Genomic DNA, 14,634 nt, shown 5'->3' with positions numbered 1-14,634 from the left:
GGTCGAGGGGCGCGGGTGGGAGGTGGCGAGGGCCCTGTGGCCTGGGTCGGTGTGGCTGTGGCGGAGGGTGGGAGGGCGATGGGGTGACGCGAGAGGGCTGTCGGCGCGGCGACGGGTGCCTACGGCCATACCACCCTGAGAACGCCCGATCTCGTCTGATCTCGGAAGCTAAGCAGGGTCGGGCCCGGTTAGTACTTGGATGGGAGACCGCCTGGGAATACCGGGTGCTGTAGGCTTTTTCCTTTGGCTGGGGGCTGGCGCGGGGCAGGCGTCGTTTTGGTGGTGGGCGTTTTGCGGGGGTGAGGTGTGCGGGGTGCCTGCGGGGTGTTTGTTTGCGTGTTGGTGGTGGAGAGTGAGGGAGGGTCAGGCGTGGGGTGTCCGGCGGGGTGTTTGCGGCGGGTGTTTGAGGTCGAGGGGCGCGGGTGGGAGGTGGCGAGGGCCCTGTGGCCTGGGTCGGTGTGGCTGTGGCGGAGGGTGGGAGGGCGATGGGGTGACGCGAGAGGGCTGTCGGCGCGGCGACGGGTGCCTACGGCCATACCACCCTGAGAACGCCCGATCTCGTCTGATCTCGGAAGCTAAGCAGGGTCGGGCCCGGTTAGTACTTGGATGGGAGACCGCCTGGGAATACCGGGTGCTGTAGGCTTTTTCCTTTGGCTGGGGGCTGGCGCGGGGCAGGCGTCGTTTTGGTGGTGGGCGTTTTGGGGGGGTGAGGTGTGCGGGGTGCCTGCGGGGTGTTTGTTTGCGTGTTGTTGGTGGAGAGTGAGGGAGGGTCAGGCGTGGGGTGTCCGGCGGGGTGTTTGCGGCGGGTGTTTGAGGTCGAGGGGCGCGGGTGGGAGGTGGCGAGGGCCCTGTGGCCTGGGTCGGTGTGGCTGTGGCGGAGGGTGGGAGGGCGATGGGGTGACGCGAGAGGGCTGTCGGCGCGGCGACGGGTGCCTACGGCCATACCACCCTGAGAACGCCCGATCTCGTCTGATCTCGGAAGCTAAGCAGGGTCGGGCCCGGTTAGTACTTGGATGGGAGACCGCCTGGGAATACCGGGTGCTGTAGGCTTTTTCCTTTGGCTGGGGGCTGGCGCGGGGCAGGCGTCGTTTTGGTGGTGGGCGTTTTGCGGGGGTGAGGTGTGCGGGGTGCCTGCGGGGTGTTTGTTTGCGTGTTGGTGGTGGAGAGTGAGGGAGGGTCAGGCGTGGGGTGTCCGGCGGGGTGTTTGCGGCGGGTGTTTGAGGTCGAGGGGCGCGGGTGGGAGGTGGCGAGGGCCCTGTGGCCTGGGTCGGTGTGGCTGTGGCGGCGGGTGGGAGGGCGATGGGGTGACGCGAGAGGGCTGTCGGCGCGGCGACGGGTGCCTACGGCCATACCACCCTGAGAACGCCCGATCTCGTCTGATCTCGGAAGCTAAGCAGGGTCGGGCCCGGTTAGTACTTGGATGGGAGACCGCCTGGGAATACCGGGTGCTGTAGGCTTTTTCCTTTGGCTGGGGGCTGGCGCGGGGCAGGCGTCGTTTTGGTGGTGGGCGTTTTGCGGGGGTGAGGTGTGCGGGGTGCCTGCGGGGTGTTTGTTTGCGTGTTGGTGGTGGAGAGTGAGGGAGGGTCAGGCGTGGGGTGTCCGGCGGGGTGTTTGCGGCGGGTGTTTGAGGTCGAGGGGCGCGGGTGGGAGGTGGCGAGGGCCCTGTGGCCTGGGTCGGTGTGGCTGTGGCGGAGGGTGGGAGGGCGATGGGGTGACGCGAGAGGGCTGTCGGCGCGGCGACGGGTGCCTACGGCCATACCACCCTGAGAACGCCCGATCTCGTCTGATCTCGGAAGCTAAGCAGGGTCGGGCCCGGTTAGTACTTGGATGGGAGACCGCCTGGGAATACCGGGTGCTGTAGGCTTTTTCCTTTGGCTGGGGGCTGGCGCGGGGCAGGCGTCGTTTTGGTGGTGGGCGTTTTGCGGGGGTGAGGTGTGCGGGGTGCCTGCGGGGTGTTTGTTTGCGTGTTGGTGGTGGAGAGTGAGGGAGGGTCAGGCGTGGGGTGTCCGGCGGGGTGTTTGCGGCGGGTGTTTGAGGTCGAGGGGCGCGGGTGGGAGGTGGCGAGGGCCCTGTGGCCTGGGTCGGTGTGGCTGTGGCGGAGGGTGGGAGGGCGATGGGGTGACGCGAGAGGGCTGTCGGCGCGGCGACGGGTGCCTACGGCCATACCACCCTGAGAACGCCCGATCTCGTCTGATCTCGGAAGCTAAGCAGGGTCGGGCCCGGTTAGTACTTGGATGGGAGACCGCCTGGGAATACCGGGTGCTGTAGGCTTTTTCCTTTGGCTGGGGGCTGGCGCGGGGCAGGCGTCGTTTTGGTGGTGGGCGTTTTGCGGGGGTGAGGTGTGCGGGGTGCCTGCGGGGTGTTTGTTTGCGTGTTGTTGGTGGAGAGTGAGGGAGGGTCAGGCGTGGGGTGTCCGGCGGGGTGTTTGCGGCGGGTGTTTGAGGTCGAGGGGCGCGGGTGGGAGGTGGCGAGGGCCCTGTGGCCTGGGTCGGTGTGGCTGTGGCGGCGGGTGGGAGGGCGATGGGGTGACGCGAGAGGGCTGTCGGCGCGGCGACGGGTGCCTACGGCCATACCACCCTGAGAACGCCCGATCTCGTCTGATCTCGGAAGCTAAGCAGGGTCGGGCCCGGTTAGTACTTGGATGGGAGACCGCCTGGGAATACCGGGTGCTGTAGGCTTTTTCCTTTGGCTGGGGGCTGGCGCGGGGCAGGCGTCGTTTTGGTGGTGGGCGTTTTGCGGGGGTGAGGTGTGCGGGGTGCCTGCGGGGTGTTTGTTTGCGTGTTGGTGGTGGAGAGTGAGGGAGGGTCAGGCGTGGGGTGTCCGGCGGGGTGTTTGCGGGGGGTGTTTGTGGTCGTGGGGCGCGGGTGGGAGGTGGCGGGGGCCCTGTGGCCTGGGTCGGTGTGGCTGTGGGGGTGGGTGGGAGGGCGATGGGGTGACGCGAGAGGGCTGTCGGCGCGGCGACGGGTGCCTACGGCCATACCACCCTGAGAACGCCCGATCTCGTCTGATCTCGGAAGCTAAGCAGGGTCGGGCCCGGTTAGTACTTGGATGGGAGACCGCCTGGGAATACCGGGTGCTGTAGGCTTTTTCCTTTGGCTGGGGGCTGGCGCGGGGCAGGCGTCGTTTTGGTGGTGGGCGTTTTGCGGGGGTGAGGTGTGCGGGGTGCCTGCGGGGTGTTTGTTTGCGTGTTGGTGGTGGAGAGTGAGGGAGGGTCAGGCGTGGGGTGTCCGGCGGGGTGTTTGCGGCGGGTGTTTGAGGTCGAGGGGCGCGGGTGGGAGGTGGCGAGGGCCCTGTGGCCTGGGTCGGTGTGGCTGTGGCGGAGGGTGGGAGGGCGATGGGGTGACGCGAGAGGGCTGTCGGCGCGGCGACGGGTGCCTACGGCCATACCACCCTGAGAACGCCCGATCTCGTCTGATCTCGGAAGCTAAGCAGGGTCGGGCCCGGTTAGTACTTGGATGGGAGACCGCCTGGGAATACCGGGTGCTGTAGGCTTTTTCCTTTGGCTGGGGGCTGGCGCGGGGCAGGCGTCGTTTTGGTGGTGGGCGTTTTGCGGGGGTGAGGTGTGCGGGGTGCCTGCGGGGTGTTTGTTTGCGTGTTGGTGGTGGAGAGTGAGGGAGGGTCAGGCGTGGGGTGTCCGGCGGGGTGTTTGCGGCGGGTGTTTGAGGTCGAGGGGCGCGGGTGGGAGGTGGCGAGGGCCCTGTGGCCTGGGTCGGTGTGGCTGTGGCGGAGGGTGGGAGGGCGATGGGGTGACGCGAGAGGGCTGTCGGCGCGGCGACGGGTGCCTACGGCCATACCACCCTGAGAACGCCCGATCTCGTCTGATCTCGGAAGCTAAGCAGGGTCGGGCCCGGTTAGTACTTGGATGGGAGACCGCCTGGGAATACCGGGTGCTGTAGGCTTTTTCCTTTGGCTGGGGGCTGGCGCGGGGCAGGCGTCGTTTTGGTGGTGGGCGTTTTGCGGGGGTGAGGTGTGCGGGGTGCCTGCGGGGTGTTTGTTTGCGTGTTGGTGGTGGAGAGTGAGGGAGGGTCAGGCGTGGGGTGTCCGGCGGGGTGTTTGCGGCGGGTGTTTGAGGTCGAGGGGCGCGGGTGGGAGGTGGCGAGGGCCCTGTGGCCTGGGTCGGTGTGGCTGTGGCGGAGGGTGGGAGGGCGATGGGGTGACGCGAGAGGGCTGTCGGCGCGGCGACGGGTGCCTACGGCCATACCACCCTGAGAACGCCCGATCTCGTCTGATCTCGGAAGCTAAGCAGGGTCGGGCCCGGTTAGTACTTGGATGGGAGACCGCCTGGGAATACCGGGTGCTGTAGGCTTTTTCCTTTGGCTGGGGGCTGGCGCGGGGCAGGCGTCGTTTTGGTGGTGGGCGTTTTGCGGGGGTGAGGTGTGCGGGGTGCCTGCGGGGTGTTTGTTTGCGTGTTGGTGGTGGAGAGTGAGGGAGGGTCAGGCGTGGGGTGTCCGGCGGGGTGTTTGCGGCGGGTGTTTGAGGTCGAGGGGCGCGGGTGGGAGGTGGCGAGGGCCCTGTGGCCTGGGTCGGTGTGGCTGTGGCGGAGGGTGGGAGGGCGATGGGGTGACGCGAGAGGGCTGTCGGCGCGGCGACGGGTGCCTACGGCCATACCACCCTGAGAACGCCCGATCTCGTCTGATCTCGGAAGCTAAGCAGGGTCGGGCCCGGTTAGTACTTGGATGGGAGACCGCCTGGGAATACCGGGTGCTGTAGGCTTTTTCCTTTGGCTGGGGGCTGGCGCGGGGCAGGCGTCGTTTTGGTGGTGGGCGTTTTGCGGGGGTGAGGTGTGCGGGGTGCCTGCGGGGTGTTTGTTTGCGTGTTGGTGGTGGAGAGTGAGGGAGGGTCAGGCGTGGGGTGTCCGGCGGGGTGTTTGCGGCGGGTGTTTGAGGTCGAGGGGCGCGGGTGGGAGGTGGCGAGGGCCCTGTGGCCTGGGTCGGTGTGGCTGTGGCGGAGGGTGGGAGGGCGATGGGGTGACGCGAGAGGGCTGTCGGCGCGGCGACGGGTGCCTACGGCCATACCACCCTGAGAACGCCCGATCTCGTCTGATCTCGGAAGCTAAGCAGGGTCGGGCCCGGTTAGTACTTGGATGGGAGACCGCCTGGGAATACCGGGTGCTGTAGGCTTTTTCCTTTGGCTGGGGGCTGGCGCGGGGCAGGCGTCGTTTTGGTGGTGGGCGTTTTGGGGGGGGTGAGGTGTGCGGGGTGCCTGCGGGGTGTTTGTTTGCGTGTTGGTGGTGGAGAGTGAGGGAGGGTCAGGCGTGGGGTGTCCGGCGGGGTGTTTGCGGCGGGTGTTTGAGGTCGAGGGGCGCGGGTGGGAGGTGGCGAGGGCCCTGTGGCCTGGGTCGGTGTGGCTGTGGCGGAGGGTGGGAGGGCGATGGGGTGACGCGAGAGGGCTGTCGGCGCGGCGACGGGTGCCTACGGCCATACCACCCTGAGAACGCCCGATCTCGTCTGATCTCGGAAGCTAAGCAGGGTCGGGCCCGGTTAGTACTTGGATGGGAGACCGCCTGGGAATACCGGGTGCTGTAGGCTTTTTCCTTTGGCTGGGGGCTGGCGCGGGGCAGGCGTCGTTTTGGTGGTGGGCGTTTTGCGGGGGTGAGGTGTGCGGGGTGCCTGCGGGGTGTTTGTTTGCGTGTTGGTGGTGGAGAGTGAGGGAGGGTCAGGCGTGGGGTGTCCGGCGGGGTGTTTGCGGCGGGTGTTTGAGGTCGAGGGGCGCGGGTGGGAGGTGGCGAGGGCCCTGTGGCCTGGGTCGGTGTGGCTGTGGCGGAGGGTGGGAGGGCGATGGGGTGACGCGAGAGGGCTGTCGGCGCGGCGACGGGTGCCTACGGCCATACCACCCTGAGAACGCCCGATCTCGTCTGATCTCGGAAGCTAAGCAGGGTCGGGCCCGGTTAGTACTTGGATGGGAGACCGCCTGGGAATACCGGGTGCTGTAGGCTTTTTCCTTTGGCTGGGGGCTGGCGCGGGGCAGGCGTCGTTTTGGTGGTGGGCGTTTTGCGGGGGTGAGGTGTGCGGGGTGCCTGCGGGGTGTTTGTTTGCGTGTTGGTGGTGGAGAGTGAGGGAGGGTCAGGCGTGGGGTGTCCGGCGGGGTGTTTGCGGCGGGTGTTTGAGGTCGAGGGGCGCGGGTGGGAGGTGGCGAGGGCCCTGTGGCCTGGGTCGGTGTGGCTGTGGCGGAGGGTGGGAGGGCGATGGGGTGACGCGAGAGGGCTGTCGGCGCGGCGACGGGTGCCTACGGCCATACCACCCTGAGAACGCCCGATCTCGTCTGATCTCGGAAGCTAAGCAGGGTCGGGCCCGGTTAGTACTTGGATGGGAGACCGCCTGGGAATACCGGGTGCTGTAGGCTTTTTCCTTTGGCTGGGGGCTGGCGCGGGGCAGGCGTCGTTTTGGTGGTGGGCGTTTTGCGGGGGTGAGGTGTGCGGGGTGCCTGCGGGGTGTTTGTTTGCGTGTTGGTGGTGGAGAGTGAGGGAGGGTCAGGCGTGGGGTGTCCGGCGGGGTGTTTGCGGCGGGTGTTTGAGGTCGAGGGGCGCGGGTGGGAGGTGGCGAGGGCCCTGTGGCCTGGGTCGGTGTGGCTGTGGCGGAGGGTGGGAGGGCGATGGGGTGACGCGAGAGGGCTGTCGGCGCGGCGACGGGTGCCTACGGCCATACCACCCTGAGAACGCCCGATCTCGTCTGATCTCGGAAGCTAAGCAGGGTCGGGCCCGGTTAGTACTTGGATGGGAGACCGCCTGGGAATACCGGGTGCTGTAGGCTTTTTCCTTTGGCTGGGGGCTGGCGCGGGGCAGGCGTCGTTTTGGTGGTGGGCGTTTTGCGGGGGTGAGGTGTGCGGGGTGCCTGCGGGGTGTTTGTTTGCGTGTTGGTGGTGGAGAGTGAGGGAGGGTCAGGCGTGGGGTGTCCGGCGGGGTGTTTGCGGCGGGTGTTTGAGGTCGAGGGGCGCGGGTGGGAGGTGGCGAGGGCCCTGTGGCCTGGGTCGGTGTGGCTGTGGCGGAGGGTGGGAGGGCGATGGGGTGACGCGAGAGGGCTGTCGGCGCGGCGACGGGTGCCTACGGCCATACCACCCTGAGAACGCCCGATCTCGTCTGATCTCGGAAGCTAAGCAGGGTCGGGCCCGGTTAGTACTTGGATGGGAGACCGCCTGGGAATACCGGGTGCTGTAGGCTTTTTCCTTTGGCTGGGGGCTGGCGCGGGGCAGGCGTCGTTTTGGTGGTGGGCGTTTTGCGGGGGTGAGGTGTGCGGGGTGCCTGCGGGGTGTTTGTTTGCGTGTTGGTGGTGGAGAGTGAGGGAGGGTCAGGCGTGGGGTGTCCGGCGGGGTGTTTGCGGCGGGTGTTTGAGGTCGAGGGGCGCGGGTGGGAGGTGGCGAGGGCCCTGTGGCCTGGGTCGGTGTGGCTGTGGCGGAGGGTGGGAGGGCGATGGGGTGACGCGAGAGGGCTGTCGGCGCGGCGACGGGTGCCTACGGCCATACCACCCTGAGAACGCCCGATCTCGTCTGATCTCGGAAGCTAAGCAGGGTCGGGCCCGGTTAGTACTTGGATGGGAGACCGCCTGGGAATACCGGGTGCTGTAGGCTTTTTCCTTTGGCTGGGGGCTGGCGCGGGGCAGGCGTCGTTTTGGTGGTGGGCGTTTTGCGGGGGTGAGGTGTGCGGGGTGCCTGCGGGGTGTTTGTTTGCGTGTTGGTGGTGGAGAGTGAGGGAGGGTCAGGCGTGGGGTGTCCGGCGGGGTGTTTGCGGCGGGTGTTTGAGGTCGAGGGGCGCGGGTGGGAGGTGGCGAGGGCCCTGTGGCCTGGGTCGGTGTGGCTGTGGCGGAGGGTGGGAGGGCGATGGGGTGACGCGAGAGGGCTGTCGGCGCGGCGACGGGTGCCTACGGCCATACCACCCTGAGAACGCCCGATCTCGTCTGATCTCGGAAGCTAAGCAGGGTCGGGCCCGGTTAGTACTTGGATGGGAGACCGCCTGGGAATACCGGGTGCTGTAGGCTTTTTCCTTTGGCTGGGGGCTGGCGCGGGGCAGGCGTCGTTTTGGTGGTGGGCGTTTTGCGGGGGTGAGGTGTGCGGGGTGCCTGCGGGGTGTTTGTTTGCGTGTTGGTGGTGGAGAGTGAGGGAGGGTCAGGCGTGGGGTGTCCGGCGGGGTGTTTGCGGCGGGTGTTTGAGGTCGAGGGGCGCGGGTGGGAGGTGGCGAGGGCCCTGTGGCCTGGGTCGGTGTGGCTGTGGCGGAGGGTGGGAGGGCGATGGGGTGACGCGAGAGGGCTGTCGGCGCGGCGACGGGTGCCTACGGCCATACCACCCTGAGAACGCCCGATCTCGTCTGATCTCGGAAGCTAAGCAGGGTCGGGCCCGGTTAGTACTTGGATGGGAGACCGCCTGGGAATACCGGGTGCTGTAGGCTTTTTCCTTTGGCTGGGGGCTGGCGCGGGGCAGGCGTCGTTTTGGTGGTGGGCGTTTTGCGGGGGTGAGGTGTGCGGGGTGCCTGCGGGGTGTTTGTTTGCGTGTTGGTGGTGGAGAGTGAGGGAGGGTCAGGCGTGGGGTGTCCGGCGGGGTGTTTGCGGCGGGTGTTTGAGGTCGAGGGGCGCGGGTGGGAGGTGGCGAGGGCCCTGTGGCCTGGGTCGGTGTGGCTGTGGCGGAGGGTGGGAGGGCGATGGGGTGACGCGAGAGGGCTGTCGGCGCGGCGACGGGTGCCTACGGCCATACCACCCTGAGAACGCCCGATCTCGTCTGATCTCGGAAGCTAAGCAGGGTCGGGCCCGGTTAGTACTTGGATGGGAGACCGCCTGGGAATACCGGGTGCTGTAGGCTTTTTCCTTTGGCTGGGGGCTGGCGCGGGGCAGGCGTCGTTTTGGTGGTGGGCGTTTTGCGGGGGTGAGGTGTGCGGGGTGCCTGCGGGGTGTTTGTTTGCGTGTTGGTGGTGGAGAGTGAGGGAGGGTCAGGCGTGGGGTGTCCGGCGGGGTGTTTGCGGCGGGTGTTTGAGGTCGAGGGGCGCGGGTGGGAGGTGGCGAGGGCCCTGTGGCCTGGGTCGGTGTGGCTGTGGCGGAGGGTGGGAGGGCGATGGGGTGACGCGAGAGGGCTGTCGGCGCGGCGACGGGTGCCTACGGCCATACCACCCTGAGAACGCCCGATCTCGTCTGATCTCGGAAGCTAAGCAGGGTCGGGCCCGGTTAGTACTTGGATGGGAGACCGCCTGGGAATACCGGGTGCTGTAGGCTTTTTCCTTTGGCTGGGGGCTGGCGCGGGGCAGGCGTCGTTTTGGTGGTGGGCGTTTTGCGGGGGTGAGGTGTGCGGGGTGCCTGCGGGGTGTTTGTTTGCGTGTTGGTGGTGGAGAGTGAGGGAGGGTCAGGCGTGGGGTGTCCGGCGGGGTGTTTGCGGCGGGTGTTTGAGGTCGAGGGGCGCGGGTGGGAGGTGGCGAGGGCCCTGTGGCCTGGGTCGGTGTGGCTGTGGCGGAGGGTGGGAGGGCGATGGGGTGACGCGAGAGGGCTGTCGGCGCGGCGACGGGTGCCTACGGCCATACCACCCTGAGAACGCCCGATCTCGTCTGATCTCGGAAGCTAAGCAGGGTCGGGCCCGGTTAGTACTTGGATGGGAGACCGCCTGGGAATACCGGGTGCTGTAGGCTTTTTCCTTTGGCTGGGGGCTGGCGCGGGGCAGGCGTCGTTTTGGTGGTGGGCGTTTTGCGGGGGTGAGGTGTGCGGGGTGCCTGCGGGGTGTTTGTTTGCGTGTTGGTGGTGGAGAGTGAGGGAGGGTCAGGCGTGGGGTGTCCGGCGGGGTGTTTGCGGCGGGTGTTTGAGGTCGAGGGGCGCGGGTGGGAGGTGGCGAGGGCCCTGTGGCCTGGGTCGGTGTGGCTGTGGCGGAGGGTGGGAGGGCGATGGGGTGACGCGAGAGGGCTGTCGGCGCGGCGACGGGTGCCTACGGCCATACCACCCTGAGAACGCCCGATCTCGTCTGATCTCGGAAGCTAAGCAGGGTCGGGCCCGGTTAGTACTTGGATGGGAGACCGCCTGGGAATACCGGGTGCTGTAGGCTTTTTCCTTTGGCTGGGGGCTGGCGCGGGGCAGGCGTCGTTTTGGTGGTGGGCGTTTTGCGGGGGTGAGGTGTGCGGGGTGCCTGCGGGGTGTTTGTTTGCGTGTTGGTGGTGGAGAGTGAGGGAGGGTCAGGCGTGGGGTGTCCGGCGGGGTGTTTGCGGCGGGTGTTTGAGGTCGAGGGGCGCGGGTGGGAGGTGGCGAGGGCCCTGTGGCCTGGGTCGGTGTGGCTGTGGCGGAGGGTGGGAGGGCGATGGGGTGACGCGAGAGGGCTGTCGGCGCGGCGACGGGTGCCTACGGCCATACCACCCTGAGAACGCCCGATCTCGTCTGATCTCGGAAGCTAAGCAGGGTCGGGCCCGGTTAGTACTTGGATGGGAGACCGCCTGGGAATACCGGGTGCTGTAGGCTTTTTCCTTTGGCTGGGGGCTGGCGCGGGGCAGGCGTCGTTTTGGTGGTGGGCGTTTTGCGGGGGTGAGGTGTGCGGGGTGCCTGCGGGGTGTTTGTTTGCGTGTTGGTGGTGGAGAGTGAGGGAGGGTCAGGCGTGGGGTGTCCGGCGGGGTGTTTGCGGCGGGTGTTTGAGGTCGAGGGGCGCGGGTGGGAGGTGGCGAGGGCCCTGTGGCCTGGGTCGGTGTGGCTGTGGCGGAGGGTGGGAGGGCGATGGGGTGACGCGAGAGGGCTGTCGGCGCGGCGACGGGTGCCTACGGCCATACCACCCTGAGAACGCCCGATCTCGTCTGATCTCGGAAGCTAAGCAGGGTCGGGCCCGGTTAGTACTTGGATGGGAGACCGCCTGGGAATACCGGGTGCTGTAGGCTTTTTCCTTTGGCTGGGGGCTGGCGCGGGGCAGGCGTCGTTTTGGTGGTGGGCGTTTTGCGGGGGTGAGGTGTGCGGGGTGCCTGCGGGGTGTTTGTTTGCGTGTTGGTGGTGGAGAGTGAGGGAGGGTCAGGCGTGGGGTGTCCGGCGGGGTGTTTGCGGCGGGTGTTTGAGGTCGAGGGGCGCGGGTGGGAGGTGGCGAGGGCCCTGTGGCCTGGGTCGGTGTGGCTGTGGCGGAGGGTGGGAGGGCGATGGGGTGACGCGAGAGGGCTGTCGGCGCGGCGACGGGTGCCTACGGCCATACCACCCTGAGAACGCCCGATCTCGTCTGATCTCGGAAGCTAAGCAGGGTCGGGCCCGGTTAGTACTTGGATGGGAGACCGCCTGGGAATACCGGGTGCTGTAGGCTTTTTCCTTTGGCTGGGGGCTGGCGCGGGGCAGGCGTCGTTTTGGTGGTGGGCGTTTTGCGGGGGTGAGGTGTGCGGGGTGCCTGCGGGGTGTTTGTTTGCGTGTTGGTGGTGGAGAGTGAGGGAGGGTCAGGCGTGGGGTGTCCGGCGGGGTGTTTGCGGCGGGTGTTTGAGGTCGAGGGGCGCGGGTGGGAGGTGGCGAGGGCCCTGTGGCCTGGGTCGGTGTGGCTGTGGCGGAGGGTGGGAGGGCGATGGGGTGACGCGAGAGGGCTGTCGGCGCGGCGACGGGTGCCTACGGCCATACCACCCTGAGAACGCCCGATCTCGTCTGATCTCGGAAGCTAAGCAGGGTCGGGCCCGGTTAGTACTTGGATGGGAGACCGCCTGGGAATACCGGGTGCTGTAGGCTTTTTCCTTTGGCTGGGGGCTGGCGCGGGGCAGGCGTCGTTTTGGTGGTGGGCGTTTTGCGGGGGTGAGGTGTGCGGGGTGCCTGCGGGGTGTTTGTTTGCGTGTTGGTGGTGGAGAGTGAGGGAGGGTCAGGCGTGGGGTGTCCGGCGGGGTGTTTGCGGCGGGTGTTTGAGGTCGAGGGGCGCGGGTGGGAGGTGGCGAGGGCCCTGTGGCCTGGGTCGGTGTGGCTGTGGCGGAGGGTGGGAGGGCGATGGGGTGACGCGAGAGGGCTGTCGGCGCGGCGACGGGTGCCTACGGCCATACCACCCTGAGAACGCCCGATCTCGTCTGATCTCGGAAGCTAAGCAGGGTCGGGCCCGGTTAGTACTTGGATGGGAGACCGCCTGGGAATACCGGGTGCTGTAGGCTTTTTCCTTTGGCTGGGGGCTGGCGCGGGGCAGGCGTCGTTTTGGTGGTGGGCGTTTTGCGGGGGTGAGGTGTGCGGGGTGCCTGCGGGGTGTTTGTTTGCGTGTTGTTGGTGGAGAGTGAGGGAGGGTCAGGCGTGGGGTGTCCGGCGGGGTGTTTGCGGCGGGTGTTTGAGGTCGAGGGGCGCGGGTGGGAGGTGGCGAGGGCCCTGTGGCCTGGGTCGGTGTGGCTGTGGCGGAGGGTGGGAGGGCGATGGGGTGACGCGAGAGGGCTGTCGGCGCGGCGACGGGTGCCTACGGCCATACCACCCTGAGAACGCCCGATCTCGTCTGATCTCGGAAGCTAAGCAGGGTCGGGCCCGGTTAGTACTTGGATGGGAGACCGCCTGGGAATACCGGGTGCTGTAGGCTTTTTCCTTTGGCTGGGGGCTGGCGCGGGGCAGGCGTCGTTTTGGTGGTGGGCGTTTTGGGGGGGTGAGGTGTGCGGGGTGCCTGCGGGGTGTTTGTTTGCGTGTTGTTGGTGGAGAGTGAGGGAGGGTCAGGCGTGGGGTGTCCGGCGGGGTGTTTGCGGCGGGTGTTTGAGGTCGAGGGGCGCGGGTGGGAGGTGGCGAGGGCCCTGTGGCCTGGGTCGGTGGGGCTGGGGGGGTGGGGGGGTGGGCGATGGGGTGACGCGAGAGGGCTGTCGGCGCGGCGACGGGTGCCTACGGCCATACCACCCTGAGAACGCCCGATCTCGTCTGATCTCGGAAGCTAAGCAGGGTCGGGCCCGGTTAGTACTTGGATGGGAGACCGCCTGGGAATACCGGGTGCTGTAGGCTTTTTCCTTTGGCTGGGGGCTGGCGCGGGGCAGGCGTCGTTTTGGTGGTGGGCGTTTTGCGGGGGTGAGGTGTGCGGGGTGCCTGCGGGGTGTTTGTTTGCGTGTTGGTGGTGGAGAGTGAGGGAGGGTCAGGCGTGGGGTGTCCGGCGGGGTGTTTGCGGCGGGTGTTTGAGGTCGAGGGGCGCGGGTGGGAGGTGGCGAGGGCCCTGTGGCCTGGGTCGGTGTGGCTGTGGCGGTGGGTGGGAGGGCGATGGGGTGACGCGAGAGGGCTGTCGGCGCGGCGACGGGTGCCTACGGCCATACCACCCTGAGAACGCCCGATCTCGTCTGATCTCGGAAGCTAAGCAGGGTCGGGCCCGGTTAGTACTTGGATGGGAGACCGCCTGCGAATACCGGGTGCTGTAGGCTTTTTCCTTTGGCTGGGGGCTGGCGCGGGGCAGGCGTCGTTTTGGTGGTGGGCGTTTTGCGGGGGTGAGGTGTGCGGGGTGCCTGCGGGGTGTTTGTTTGCGTGTTGGTGGTGGAGAGTGAGGGAGGGTCAGGCGTGGGGTGTCCGGCGGGGTGTTTGCGGCGGGTGTTTGAGGTCGAGGGGCGCGGGTGGGAGGTGGCGAGGGCCCTGTGGCCTGGGTCGGTGTGGCTGTGGCGGAGGGTGGGAGGGCGATGGGGTGACGCGAGAGGGCTGTCGGCGCGGCGACGGGTGCCTACGGCCATACCACCCTGAGAACGCCCGATCTCGTCTGATCTCGGAAGCTAAGCAGGGTCGGGCCCGGTTAGTACTTGGATGGGAGACCGCCTGGGAATACCGGGTGCTGTAGGCTTTTTCCTTTGGCTGGGGGCTGGCGCGGGGCAGGCGTCGTTTTGGTGGTGGGCGTTTTGCGGGGGTGAGGTGTGCGGGGTGCCTGCGGGGTGTTTGTTTGCGTGTTGGTGGTGGAGAGTGAGGGAGGGTCAGGCGTGGGGTGTCCGGCGGGGTGTTTGCGGCGGGTGTTTGAGGTCGAGGGGCGCGGGTGGGAGGTGGCGAGGGCCCTGTGGCCTGGGTCGGTGTGGCTGTGGCGGAGGGTGGGAGGGCGATGGGGTGACGCGAGAGGGCTGTCGGCGCGGCGACGGGTGCCTACGGCCATACCACCCTGAGAACGCCCGATCTCGTCTGATCTCGGAAGCTAAGCAGGGTCGGGCCCGGTTAGTACTTGGATGGGAGACCGCCTGGGAATACCGGGTGCTGTAGGCTTTTTCCTTTGGCTGGGGGCTGGCGCGGGGCAGGCGTCGTTTTGGTGGTGGGCGTTTTGCGGGGGTGAGGTGTGCGGGGTGCCTGCGGGGTGTTTGTTTGCGTGTTGGTGGTGGAGAGTGAGGGAGGGTCAGGCGTGGGGTGTCCGGCGGGGTGTTTGCGGCGGGTGTTTGAGGTCGAGGGGCGCGGGTGGGAGGTGGCGAGGGCCCTGTGGCCTGGGTCGGTGTGGCTGTGGCGGAGGGTGGGAGGGCGATGGGGTGACGCGAGAGGGCTGTCGGCGCGGCGACGGGTGCCTACGGCCATACCACCCTGAGAACGCCCGATCTCGTCTGATCTCGGAAGCTAAGCAGGGTCGGGCCCGGTTAGTACTTGGATGGGAGACCGCCTGGGAATACCGGGTGCTGTAGGCTTTTTCCTTTGGCTGGGGGCTGGCGCGGGGCAGGCGTCGTTTTGGTGGTGGGCGTTTTGCGGGGGTGAGGTGTGCGGGGTGCCTGCGGGGTGTTTGTTTGCGTGTTGGTGGTGGAGAGTGTCTGCGGCATTGTTTGTTTAGATGTTTGTGCTG

General features: G+C 67.8%; 36 non-coding genes across 36 annotated transcripts; all 36 read left to right on the top strand.

Annotated features, from left to right (window-relative positions):
- Window positions 1–117: 117 nt before the first annotated feature.
- Window positions 118–236, top strand: LOC147528086 (5S ribosomal RNA). The gene has a single exon (XR_015222455.1). It is a non-coding gene; the product is annotated as a 5S ribosomal RNA (ribosomal RNA).
- A 288-nt stretch (window positions 237–524) lies between these two features.
- On the top strand, window positions 525–643 carry LOC147528085 (5S ribosomal RNA). The gene has a single exon (XR_015222454.1). It is a non-coding gene; the product is annotated as a 5S ribosomal RNA (ribosomal RNA).
- A 288-nt stretch (window positions 644–931) lies between these two features.
- LOC147528084 (5S ribosomal RNA) lies at window positions 932–1,050 on the top strand. The gene has a single exon (XR_015222453.1). It is a non-coding gene; the product is annotated as a 5S ribosomal RNA (ribosomal RNA).
- Window positions 1,051–1,338: 288 nt separating this feature from the next.
- Window positions 1,339–1,457, top strand: LOC147528083 (5S ribosomal RNA). Its single transcript, XR_015222452.1, has one exon. It is a non-coding gene; the product is annotated as a 5S ribosomal RNA (ribosomal RNA).
- A 288-nt stretch (window positions 1,458–1,745) lies between these two features.
- On the top strand, window positions 1,746–1,864 carry LOC147528082 (5S ribosomal RNA). Its single transcript, XR_015222451.1, has one exon. It is a non-coding gene; the product is annotated as a 5S ribosomal RNA (ribosomal RNA).
- Window positions 1,865–2,152: 288 nt separating this feature from the next.
- On the top strand, window positions 2,153–2,271 carry LOC147528081 (5S ribosomal RNA). The gene has a single exon (XR_015222450.1). It is a non-coding gene; the product is annotated as a 5S ribosomal RNA (ribosomal RNA).
- A 288-nt stretch (window positions 2,272–2,559) lies between these two features.
- On the top strand, window positions 2,560–2,678 carry LOC147528080 (5S ribosomal RNA). Its single transcript, XR_015222449.1, has one exon. It is a non-coding gene; the product is annotated as a 5S ribosomal RNA (ribosomal RNA).
- Window positions 2,679–2,966: 288 nt separating this feature from the next.
- LOC147528079 (5S ribosomal RNA) lies at window positions 2,967–3,085 on the top strand. The gene has a single exon (XR_015222448.1). It is a non-coding gene; the product is annotated as a 5S ribosomal RNA (ribosomal RNA).
- Window positions 3,086–3,373: 288 nt separating this feature from the next.
- LOC147528078 (5S ribosomal RNA) lies at window positions 3,374–3,492 on the top strand. Its single transcript, XR_015222447.1, has one exon. It is a non-coding gene; the product is annotated as a 5S ribosomal RNA (ribosomal RNA).
- Window positions 3,493–3,780: 288 nt separating this feature from the next.
- LOC147528077 (5S ribosomal RNA) lies at window positions 3,781–3,899 on the top strand. Its single transcript, XR_015222446.1, has one exon. It is a non-coding gene; the product is annotated as a 5S ribosomal RNA (ribosomal RNA).
- A 288-nt stretch (window positions 3,900–4,187) lies between these two features.
- Window positions 4,188–4,306, top strand: LOC147528076 (5S ribosomal RNA). Its single transcript, XR_015222444.1, has one exon. It is a non-coding gene; the product is annotated as a 5S ribosomal RNA (ribosomal RNA).
- Window positions 4,307–4,594: 288 nt separating this feature from the next.
- LOC147528075 (5S ribosomal RNA) lies at window positions 4,595–4,713 on the top strand. The gene has a single exon (XR_015222443.1). It is a non-coding gene; the product is annotated as a 5S ribosomal RNA (ribosomal RNA).
- A 288-nt stretch (window positions 4,714–5,001) lies between these two features.
- LOC147528074 (5S ribosomal RNA) lies at window positions 5,002–5,120 on the top strand. The gene has a single exon (XR_015222442.1). It is a non-coding gene; the product is annotated as a 5S ribosomal RNA (ribosomal RNA).
- A 289-nt stretch (window positions 5,121–5,409) lies between these two features.
- Window positions 5,410–5,528, top strand: LOC147528073 (5S ribosomal RNA). Its single transcript, XR_015222441.1, has one exon. It is a non-coding gene; the product is annotated as a 5S ribosomal RNA (ribosomal RNA).
- A 288-nt stretch (window positions 5,529–5,816) lies between these two features.
- On the top strand, window positions 5,817–5,935 carry LOC147528072 (5S ribosomal RNA). Its single transcript, XR_015222440.1, has one exon. It is a non-coding gene; the product is annotated as a 5S ribosomal RNA (ribosomal RNA).
- A 288-nt stretch (window positions 5,936–6,223) lies between these two features.
- On the top strand, window positions 6,224–6,342 carry LOC147528071 (5S ribosomal RNA). Its single transcript, XR_015222439.1, has one exon. It is a non-coding gene; the product is annotated as a 5S ribosomal RNA (ribosomal RNA).
- A 288-nt stretch (window positions 6,343–6,630) lies between these two features.
- LOC147528070 (5S ribosomal RNA) lies at window positions 6,631–6,749 on the top strand. Its single transcript, XR_015222438.1, has one exon. It is a non-coding gene; the product is annotated as a 5S ribosomal RNA (ribosomal RNA).
- A 288-nt stretch (window positions 6,750–7,037) lies between these two features.
- On the top strand, window positions 7,038–7,156 carry LOC147528069 (5S ribosomal RNA). The gene has a single exon (XR_015222437.1). It is a non-coding gene; the product is annotated as a 5S ribosomal RNA (ribosomal RNA).
- Window positions 7,157–7,444: 288 nt separating this feature from the next.
- On the top strand, window positions 7,445–7,563 carry LOC147528068 (5S ribosomal RNA). Its single transcript, XR_015222436.1, has one exon. It is a non-coding gene; the product is annotated as a 5S ribosomal RNA (ribosomal RNA).
- A 288-nt stretch (window positions 7,564–7,851) lies between these two features.
- Window positions 7,852–7,970, top strand: LOC147528067 (5S ribosomal RNA). Its single transcript, XR_015222435.1, has one exon. It is a non-coding gene; the product is annotated as a 5S ribosomal RNA (ribosomal RNA).
- A 288-nt stretch (window positions 7,971–8,258) lies between these two features.
- On the top strand, window positions 8,259–8,377 carry LOC147528066 (5S ribosomal RNA). The gene has a single exon (XR_015222433.1). It is a non-coding gene; the product is annotated as a 5S ribosomal RNA (ribosomal RNA).
- A 288-nt stretch (window positions 8,378–8,665) lies between these two features.
- LOC147528065 (5S ribosomal RNA) lies at window positions 8,666–8,784 on the top strand. The gene has a single exon (XR_015222432.1). It is a non-coding gene; the product is annotated as a 5S ribosomal RNA (ribosomal RNA).
- A 288-nt stretch (window positions 8,785–9,072) lies between these two features.
- Window positions 9,073–9,191, top strand: LOC147528064 (5S ribosomal RNA). The gene has a single exon (XR_015222431.1). It is a non-coding gene; the product is annotated as a 5S ribosomal RNA (ribosomal RNA).
- A 288-nt stretch (window positions 9,192–9,479) lies between these two features.
- Window positions 9,480–9,598, top strand: LOC147528063 (5S ribosomal RNA). The gene has a single exon (XR_015222430.1). It is a non-coding gene; the product is annotated as a 5S ribosomal RNA (ribosomal RNA).
- A 288-nt stretch (window positions 9,599–9,886) lies between these two features.
- Window positions 9,887–10,005, top strand: LOC147528062 (5S ribosomal RNA). Its single transcript, XR_015222429.1, has one exon. It is a non-coding gene; the product is annotated as a 5S ribosomal RNA (ribosomal RNA).
- Window positions 10,006–10,293: 288 nt separating this feature from the next.
- On the top strand, window positions 10,294–10,412 carry LOC147528061 (5S ribosomal RNA). The gene has a single exon (XR_015222428.1). It is a non-coding gene; the product is annotated as a 5S ribosomal RNA (ribosomal RNA).
- A 288-nt stretch (window positions 10,413–10,700) lies between these two features.
- Window positions 10,701–10,819, top strand: LOC147528060 (5S ribosomal RNA). The gene has a single exon (XR_015222427.1). It is a non-coding gene; the product is annotated as a 5S ribosomal RNA (ribosomal RNA).
- Window positions 10,820–11,107: 288 nt separating this feature from the next.
- On the top strand, window positions 11,108–11,226 carry LOC147528059 (5S ribosomal RNA). Its single transcript, XR_015222426.1, has one exon. It is a non-coding gene; the product is annotated as a 5S ribosomal RNA (ribosomal RNA).
- A 288-nt stretch (window positions 11,227–11,514) lies between these two features.
- On the top strand, window positions 11,515–11,633 carry LOC147528058 (5S ribosomal RNA). Its single transcript, XR_015222425.1, has one exon. It is a non-coding gene; the product is annotated as a 5S ribosomal RNA (ribosomal RNA).
- Window positions 11,634–11,921: 288 nt separating this feature from the next.
- Window positions 11,922–12,040, top strand: LOC147528057 (5S ribosomal RNA). The gene has a single exon (XR_015222420.1). It is a non-coding gene; the product is annotated as a 5S ribosomal RNA (ribosomal RNA).
- Window positions 12,041–12,328: 288 nt separating this feature from the next.
- Window positions 12,329–12,447, top strand: LOC147528056 (5S ribosomal RNA). Its single transcript, XR_015222469.1, has one exon. It is a non-coding gene; the product is annotated as a 5S ribosomal RNA (ribosomal RNA).
- A 288-nt stretch (window positions 12,448–12,735) lies between these two features.
- Window positions 12,736–12,854, top strand: LOC147528055 (5S ribosomal RNA). The gene has a single exon (XR_015222457.1). It is a non-coding gene; the product is annotated as a 5S ribosomal RNA (ribosomal RNA).
- A 288-nt stretch (window positions 12,855–13,142) lies between these two features.
- Window positions 13,143–13,261, top strand: LOC147528054 (5S ribosomal RNA). The gene has a single exon (XR_015222470.1). It is a non-coding gene; the product is annotated as a 5S ribosomal RNA (ribosomal RNA).
- A 288-nt stretch (window positions 13,262–13,549) lies between these two features.
- On the top strand, window positions 13,550–13,668 carry LOC147528053 (5S ribosomal RNA). Its single transcript, XR_015222445.1, has one exon. It is a non-coding gene; the product is annotated as a 5S ribosomal RNA (ribosomal RNA).
- A 288-nt stretch (window positions 13,669–13,956) lies between these two features.
- On the top strand, window positions 13,957–14,075 carry LOC147528052 (5S ribosomal RNA). The gene has a single exon (XR_015222434.1). It is a non-coding gene; the product is annotated as a 5S ribosomal RNA (ribosomal RNA).
- Window positions 14,076–14,363: 288 nt separating this feature from the next.
- On the top strand, window positions 14,364–14,482 carry LOC147528051 (5S ribosomal RNA). The gene has a single exon (XR_015222414.1). It is a non-coding gene; the product is annotated as a 5S ribosomal RNA (ribosomal RNA).
- Window positions 14,483–14,634: the final 152 nt, after the last annotated feature.

Source organism: Tauraco erythrolophus, chromosome 11, assembly GCF_009769465.1.
Source record: "Tauraco erythrolophus isolate bTauEry1 chromosome 11, bTauEry1.pri, whole genome shotgun sequence".
NCBI lineage: Eukaryota > Metazoa > Chordata > Aves > Musophagiformes > Musophagidae > Tauraco > Tauraco erythrolophus.
This window is presented reverse-complemented; position numbering and strand designations above follow the sequence as displayed.